Genomic DNA, 8,731 nt, shown 5'->3' with positions numbered 1-8,731 from the left:
GAGCCCTGGACCAAAGGTTTCCCCAGACTTTAAGAGGTCTAGACTTCAACTCCCAGAATTCACTCAGCCAGCTTTGCCGCGCTCGTCTCCAGCTTTGCTGGCTGGGGGAATTCTGGGAGTTGAAGTCCAGACCTCTTAAAGCCGCAGAGCTGGAGAAACTCAGCCCTGGGTGCAAAGCTCTTGCTGCCCTCTTTATGGCAGAGGTCTCCAAATTTGGCCACTTTCAGACGTGTGGACTTCAACTCCCAGAATTCCAGAAGCTATGCTGGCTGGAGAATTCTGGGAGTTGCTCCACAAGTCTTAAAGTTGCCAAGTTTAGAGAGCTCTGATCTATGTCATCTATGCATCTGTCCACCTGCACGCCTGTCCGTCCATCCATCCATCTGCATCTAGTTCTTTCAATGTCTGTCTGTCTGTCTCTCTTCTATATCTATCTTCTATCTATCTATCTATCTATCTATCTATCTATCTATCTATCTATCTATCTATCTATCGGTATCAGTATCTATCTCATCTTCCTATCTACCTACCTATTATCTACTTGTCTGCCTGCCTTATCGATTGATTGATCATGGGGTCTTCAAACTTGACAGCTTTAAGACTTGTGGACTTCAATTCCCAGAATTCCTCCTCCAGTGATGTTTGCTATTTTCATCTTTCATCTATCATCCATCTGTCATCTATCTGTCTGTCCACCTGCCCATCTGTCTATCTAGTCCTCTCTCTCTCTCTCATTTAGATTGGTGGCACAGTGCTTAAGAGTGCAGTACTGCAAGCTATTCCTAATTTCCTACTGCAATTTGGCAGATCAAATCCCACCAGGCTCAAGGTTGACGCAGCCTTCCATCCTTCCGAGGTGGGTCAAACCCAGATTGTTGAGGGGCAAAAGGCTGACTCTCCACTTAGAGGGGGCTGTAAAGTGGTATATAAGTTTAAGTGCTATTGCTCTATCAATCTACATTTCTATCGATCTATCAATCTCCTATATCTATTTATCTACCAATCTACATTTCTATCTCTCTCTCTCTCTCTCTCTCTCATCTATTTGTCTGTCTATATCTATCACTTGTCTGAGCATATTCACTAGATGCTTCAAATCATGGTAGCCAATGAGAATCTTCCAAAGTTTTTTCACCTTTTTAAGGATCTTCTCACCTTGTACCTGTGGGAGACCAATCTTATGACTTATGCATAAATAAAAAGATATTCATCTACCTTTCCAGCTCGGATCCTATTTTGGCAGAGGCACATCAGGCTAAGAACGTTGCCAAAATTTACAGCTAGCGCAGTGGAATTTTGAATGGTAACTAAGTGACTTGTGCGGTATTTTTTTTATATATATAATGACTTTTCCAGACTGTGTTGGCAGAATTGCACCCAAGTGGGTCCATTTCACCCTCTTTGGATGGCAGATCCCAATAAATCTGTTCATTGCTTTTTTTAAAAAAAGAAAAGAAAAATAACCCAAAGTGTTTATATCGTCTTGTGCTGTTTGTCATAGGCTGCATTACCTGAGGCATAAACATCGAACCAACATAACAAATTCCCTCAGTTCTTCTTGTTAGCTGCCAAGTTTGTCATGGCAAAACGGAGGAAAAAAAAACCTACAAACGTCTTTCACTGCATCAGCAATGCCTATAAATAAGGAGGAGTTTTTTGGGGGGCGGGGAGCACAGAATCCCAGGGCTTTGAAAATGCCATAACGGCTCAATTCTGGCGTATTTCAGCCTATTTGAAGATTTCCCCCAATTCAGGGTTCTCATCTGTACAAACATCATTCTGGGCAGAAAATTTGGTTTAAAACTGTTTCGGAGACGCTCCTGCTTTCCTGAGCATTTAAAAAAAAAAAAAAAAGCTCAAGAAAGTCATTTCCCCTCCCCACCCTAAATTCTGGGGTTCTCATGGGTCCCCCACAAGGAAAAATTAACCAGCTGACTCTTCTGATGATGCTCGTAAGCAAGCAACGCTCTGTATTTTGCAAACTATAAAAGGATGACTCTCTCTTTCTCTAAAAATAAAATTGGAGCCTGGTTGCAACCACATCACCATCTCTGCCTGTGGGTTTTAAGCGCCTTTTCGCTCAGCCAAAACCCTCAGGAAAAAAAAAGGAAGTTTATTTCTAGTGCGGGTCGAGTCAAAGCGATTCTGGAAACCAGTGGTCAGCAAATGTGGCAATGCCTGTTTCTGTAGCGGGTTTATAGGTCCTAAATGACTCTTGAGCAGTGGCCAATTCTCCCTTTGTAACTGGGGATGGAAACAATATACCTCTCAGGCATAAAACCGGCGTGAGCTCATCCGCCTGATCCAAATTAAGAACTTTGGGCCAACCACCAGGAGACTGGGAGTTCTAGTTCCGTCTTAAGCATGAAAGCTGGCAGGGTGACTTTGAGCCAAACACTAGGATACGGTGAGTTCTAGTTCTGCCTTAGGAGACGGTGAATTGTAGTCCCATTGTAGGCAGAAAAGCTGGCTGGGTGACTTTGGCCCATCACCAGGAGACTGGGAGTTCTAGTTCCGCCATAATCACTAGGAGACGGGGAAACAGAAGGTCGCCAAAGAGGAATTGCAGGACGCTGCAACCGTCATAAATATGAGTCAGTTGCCAAGCGTCTGAATTTCGATCACGTGACCCTGGGGATGCTGGGGGTCATAAGTGTGAGACCTCATGACCTCCAGTGAAACCTGGTCATCGGTCACTTTTTTTTTTTCAGCGCTGTTGTGACTTCGAACAGTCACTAAGCGAAGGGCTGTTCGCCAAGGACTACCTGTGATGCGATCAGAGTCACCCAGTGAGAAAAAGGGGATTTATTAAAAGCCTTTCCTGTGTTGTTTTGGGGAACTGACCTTGTACAGAGTACATATCAACGAAGAATGTCATCTTCCTTTCAGAACGATCTGGGATCTCATTTAACAAGATCCTTCTGAGTCTGTCCTAAGGATCCTGCCCAGCTTTCTGACACTTTACTGGGAAGTTTTATCTTCTCAACACATCCTTCTGGTGTCCCCCACCCTCCCACCCCAAATGGAGATTAGCTCTGTACAGGAAGGGAATTTCTTCTCTCACTTGCCTGGGACAGCCTCCCACAATACTGTCACACTAACCACAACCACCTCGCTGCCTCACAGGCTTTGGACGTGTGGACTGTATAGCCAACGGCGGAGAGACAGAATAGAACGAAGCAGATTTATTCATTAGAGCCCGTTTCTTTTCACAAGAAAGGCGAGGAACGATGGTTACAGATTTCCGTGGAGCTAAGTTTTCAAGCAACAAAACTCATCAGGTGGAACCTTCAAAGTCCTATACTTCAAAAGTCCTGGGTGGAGTTTTCCCTTCCAAACCTTGCAGCTCCTTTCCCCCGATACATCATTCTATCATCTGTCTGTCCATCATCCATCAAGTATAAAGTGGTCCAGGTGCCAGGCTGCAAATTCACCCCGTCTTTTCCTATTCTTTTTCTTCTTCACTGGATTGGGTTCATTGTCTTATTGAGCAAATGAAACTCCCAAGTGCCCTGCCGCTGAAGAAATGCCTTATTTTTTTTTTCTCTTTAGACTGGTGTTTCTCAGCCTTGGTGACTTTAAGGTGACGCATTCTGGGAATTGAAGTCCGAATAGAACAGAGTCGAGTAGAATTTAGAATACAGTAGAATTTAGAGTAGAGTTTAATTTAAAATAAACTTGAATTTAGAATAGGATTTAGAATAGAGTTGAATTTAGGATAGAGTAGAATTTAGAATAGAGTAGAATTTAGAGTAGAGTAGAATTTAGAGTAGAGTAGAGTTGAATTTAGAATAGAGTAGAATTTAGAATATAGAGTTGAATTTAGAATATAGAGTTGAATTTAGAATAGAGTTGAATTTAGAATAGAGTAGAATTTAGAATAGAGTTAAATTTAGAATAGAGTAGAATTTAGAATATAGAGTTGAATTTAGAATAGAGTAGAATTTAGAATAGAGTAGAATTTAGAGTAGAGTAGAATTTAGAGTAGAGTATAGTAACATAGAATAGAATAGGATCCTGGAGGTCTTCTAGTCCAGCCCCTTGCTCAGGCAGGAGAACCTATAACCACCTCAGACAAATGACTGTCCAGTATCTTAAATTCGTCAAGACTGAGAAACATTGCGTTAGTTCCAATTCAGTTGCCTTAACTTTATTTTTTAGATTGTCGGCCTAATGACAGCGGCAATCAATTTTGACGGCTTAGCATCTTTTCCAATTTTCCATATCTCTGCATTTCTTACATCGGCTAGGCACGACCATGGATTACATTTTAAGAAATTAATACTGTCTTGGAACTGGCCTTAACTTATGAATGCACAATATTAGAGCTCAAGTCAGTTCAGGCTCCCACAGGACGACAATTCGGTGTATTAATTTTGCCATACGTGGTGTTGTAAGTTTCAGAACACTAGCATAATATTAGCCCTGTTGCATCTGTGACCCCATTCCATATAGAAATGTATCCCTCTGGGTTAACGCAAAGCCACTGACAAAGAGCAGACTAGTGCTAAGTCATGGTTTGCAGCCTCAGTCGAATGTAATGAATAAACTACCATTGGCTGGATTCGTATCAGACATCAAGTTTTATAAACTGTCATTTATAAACAAGTGCAGATCATTGCATTTGGGTTTAAATGCGCGATATAGGAAGCCAGCTGCTTAAGGAATCAGATTCCCTCCCGTGGAAAGGCTGACCATGGAGGGCCACGCTGGTTATCCAAGAGAAGACAGACCGCCATAATAAATCTATGCTGGCTTGTGCCATAATCATAGCTTGAGCAAGCCACGGAGGGGTTTCCTATTAATACATTCTAAACCACCACAGCTGGATTCATGGAAGGCCTGTCGCTCACTCGGCAGTGAGACAGGCAGCGTATGAATTGAATCAGTAAAAGTCACGGCAACAGCTGAAGCTGTAACACAACGCCAAGTCAGAAGCAACCGAAACGTTTGGGCTCTTAAGGGCAGGCTCCGGAGAGGTTGGGACTTCCTTTCTTCAAATCTGGCCATGCGTGTGTGGCTAAGCCGCTGTCGAGAGAGTTGGACTATATGGCCTTAAGGCACCTCTCCACATTCTGAGTCCGTGAAGGACCTTCCCGGTCGCAAACAGTTCAAACCAACATATTGGTCCCCGGCTGAATTATTTATCCCTACATCCCAGATTTGCACAGTTGACCCATAAACTGCTTGCAGAGACTAGTCTCAATATAGATACTTGGGGATCGGGGCGTTATGTGAATCCAGACAGCCAAAACCATTAAGCCAAGATGATTAACTGTCATTAAGCCAAAATGATTAATCATCATTAAGCCCAAATTCCCAGGGTTGGATCTGAAGCCTGGAAAAGCCTCAGTGGCTGGCTTAGCTAGATTAACTGTCAACTACCCTATTTCTCCGACAATACGGCCTCCCCCAATAGGAAGTCCCAGCATGTTTTATAGGCATGAAATGAAATTAAGCCCAAATTAAGGCCTATATTAAAACATGCGAAATGGGAGGGGGAGATGGGGGGGGCGGGGCTTGCCGTTAGGAAGTACTTTTGTTGCACACCCGGATATGGTGCTGCCTGCATTGACCCCGATACGAAGTGCCCCACCAACGCCGAGGTCAACATCCAAGCCATCACCGCCCACCTGCCCGAAGATGCAAGGGGGGTGGGGGGAATTAAGTCACCCCCGAAAAGACGACCTAGCCATTTTTTCGGGGCTCAAAAAAAAAAAAAAAAAAAAAGACCCGGCCTTATTATATGAGAAACGTGGTATTTGCAGGAAAGAGGTCTCCATCCTTGGCCATTTTAAGACTTGTGGACTTCAACTCCCACAAGGCCTCAGCCAGTGGCCAAGGTTGGAGACCCCCCGATTTAGGGGAAAGGGGTTGAATTAGGACCTGTTCTGATAGGAACCAGGGCTTTTTATGGCTTCCTCCACAAGCCACGGTGAGAGCCAAGGGAGCCCCCAAGCCGTACAAACCCTAGTGACTGTACCGACTGCCCTCCCATGGATACCATCAGCTCCACGGCGTATCAGGAGGCAGCGTCCAAAATGAACCCCCCCCGCCCATGCTTACAGGGCCGACCGACCATTAATCCCAGCTCACAAACTACAACAGGTGCCTTAAAGGAGGTATGCCAACTGAAAACAAACTATACAACCCACGGATGTGAGGGGACCGTCTAGTTCGTACAACCTGCCGAGGCTTCGTGTGGTTTGTTTTGTTTGTTTTTTAAAATCTGCCGGTGTCGAGCACAGTTTAGGCTTCCATAGAAACAGGACTTTCCTCCACCCACCCACCCCGTACTCATCAAAAACCAAAAGAAAAAAGCTTGGAGGGGATTTTTTTTCCCCCCCCCGCAACCAGGAATTTCAGCTCTGGCTTTCCTCTCCTCCCAACCTCCACCCCGAACTGAACGTTTTTCCCAGCTCCAAGGACACCCCCCTCTCTCTCTCTCTCTCTCTCTCGGAATTAAAGCAAAAGAGAGCCAACGACAACGGCACGCACAGAGGCTATTTGGTTTGGCAATCTTTATATATCCACAATACAGAATAACCATGCACGAAATCCAAGGGGAGTTTATTTACAAGGGGAATTGCACTTAACGTAAGAATCTGCAGGAAGCCATGAAGAGCGGGAAACCAAAACCCCCCCAAAAAAACCCCAACCAACCCTCCTCCGACTCCTTCGTCACCTCCGGAGATTCGACCAGGCCCCCCGGGGAGGGTTCGACCAGGCAAGAGAAGACATTCCAGAGCCTTTCCAAAGGTTTCGCCAGCACTCTGTGGCGGGTGCCAAGCCCCCGCGTTTTTGGGGGGGTGGGGAGGGAAGAGGCAGAGCCTGTGCTTCATGTCCCGAGCCAGAAGTGCCCCGTTGTCCTCTTTAAACCCCTTTGCAAAGGTTGCAGTTTTCCAGAGAGAGAGAGAGAGAGAGACTGAGAGACACAGAGAGAGAGAGAGAGACTGAGAGACACAGAGAGACAGAGAGAGAGAGAGAGAGAGAGAGACAGAGAGAGAGAGAGAGAGACCAAGAGACACAGAGAGAGAGAGAGAGATAGATTGAGAGACACAGAGAGAGAGAGAGAGAGAGAGAGAGACCGAGACACAGAGAGAGAGAGAGAGAGAGACCGAGAGACACAGAGAGAGAGAGAGACAGACAGACAGACCTCTCTCTCTCTCTCTCTCTCAAGCTTGATGCCTCAAAGGGAATTGCTCTCCCTCTTGCCGAGCGCCAAAGATCCTTCCAGCAACCTTCCTTGCTCGCAAGGCAGCCAAGGGAGGCGGGAAGGCGTGGGGTGGGGAGCAGGCCATCTACGCCCAGGAGGGGGGAACGGGGGGCCTGGACGTTCAGCACTGCCTGGGGTCTCTTCTCCTCCTCCTTGCCCCCCACAAGGGTCTTGAGCCCCCAGGGTGTTAGCAACAGCAGGTTGAAGGAGCGGGGAGCAGAGAGGAACCCGCTGGGGCAAAGTCTAAGGAGCCGCGAAAGAGAACCGGAGGCACCTGCAGTCTTCCTTTTGAATTCAGTGAGGCTGCTAATCCAGAGCAGGGAGAGATTTCCTGGGAGAAGTTACCCCGAAACAGAAACACGCCGTGGGTGGACTGACCCCCGTTCCCACGGCCCCCGTTTCGCTTCCTTCCTTCCCTCCTTCCCTTCATCCTTACAGGACCTGGTGTTTTGTTCTGTTTTCGTAAAATTATCCCTCGGTTCCCTTTGAGAGAAATACCTCCAGAACCAAAGAGCAAAAAAAATGAAATGGGTGTGTGTGTGTGTGTGTGTGTGTGTGTGGTCATTTGAGATTGACAGGGGAGGGGAGGAGGTGGAATCCAGTCACTCTTTGAAGGCTAGGCTTGGGTGCATTTTTTTTAAGGGGGAGCAGAGGGCGCGAGAAACAGAATAGCCTTTACGTTCCCACGGAGATTCGGTCTGCTAGGGCGACTGTCTGGGATCCAACGCGGGAAAAGGAGAATTCGGGTAGACCAATCTGAGCCCACCAGCCTCGCTCGAAGGAAGATGGCAGGGACAGAGAGGGTGGCCATGCCGGGCGGTGGGACCCTTCCCAGCGCAGCCTCCCAGAAGAGGAGGCCCAGAATGACTCCCTGCCTTTTAACGTGGGCGGCTGCTCACTTAATCCCCAAGGAGCCACGTTTTCTCCGCCGGTTATGTAATGTCTGAATCTACACCCTGGGCTGCCTTAGTCAGAGGAAGAAACCAAGGCCTCGCCACGTGCGGCTGGGACGGGGGAAACAAACCCCACTGAGGCGGCAGCAGCCTCCGCGTGCCGATCAGCAGCGCCTCACAGGCAGCGCTTCCCAAAAGCACAAAAGGGTTCAAACCCGCCCCCCTCCAAAATAAGCGAGGAGGCCGGAGCAGCCAGCCAGACTGCCTGCCTGCCTGCCTGCCTCCACGACTGCCATCCAAACAAGCCGCCTCTCTGAGCCACGACGGACGTCGCCTGGGTGTCCTTGGGGCAGGACCCCTCCGGCATCCGGAGAGGGATCCGTGGCCGGGCTCCAAAATAAAGGCTCTCGTTTTCTGGAGGTGCATTATGACCCCCGTGAAGCCCACTCGGAAAGCAGACGGCCAAGCCCAAGGAAAGGCCGACTCCGTTCCGGAGATCCACTGGCAGGGGACCAACAGCTTCCTTCCTTCCCTCCTCCTTCCCGGGATGGCCTTAAAAGGGGTTTCCTCAATAGATCAGAGATTTTTAAAAACCTCAACAGCAAAATGTCCCCACCCCACC

Source organism: Pseudonaja textilis, chromosome 1 (assembly GCF_049901715.1).
Source record: "Pseudonaja textilis isolate UNSWEBS1 chromosome 1, rPseTex1.2, whole genome shotgun sequence".
Taxonomy (NCBI): domain Eukaryota; kingdom Metazoa; phylum Chordata; class Lepidosauria; order Squamata; family Elapidae; genus Pseudonaja; species Pseudonaja textilis.
The sequence above is the reverse complement of the archived record's forward strand: the minus strand, read 5'-3'. Positions refer to the sequence as shown.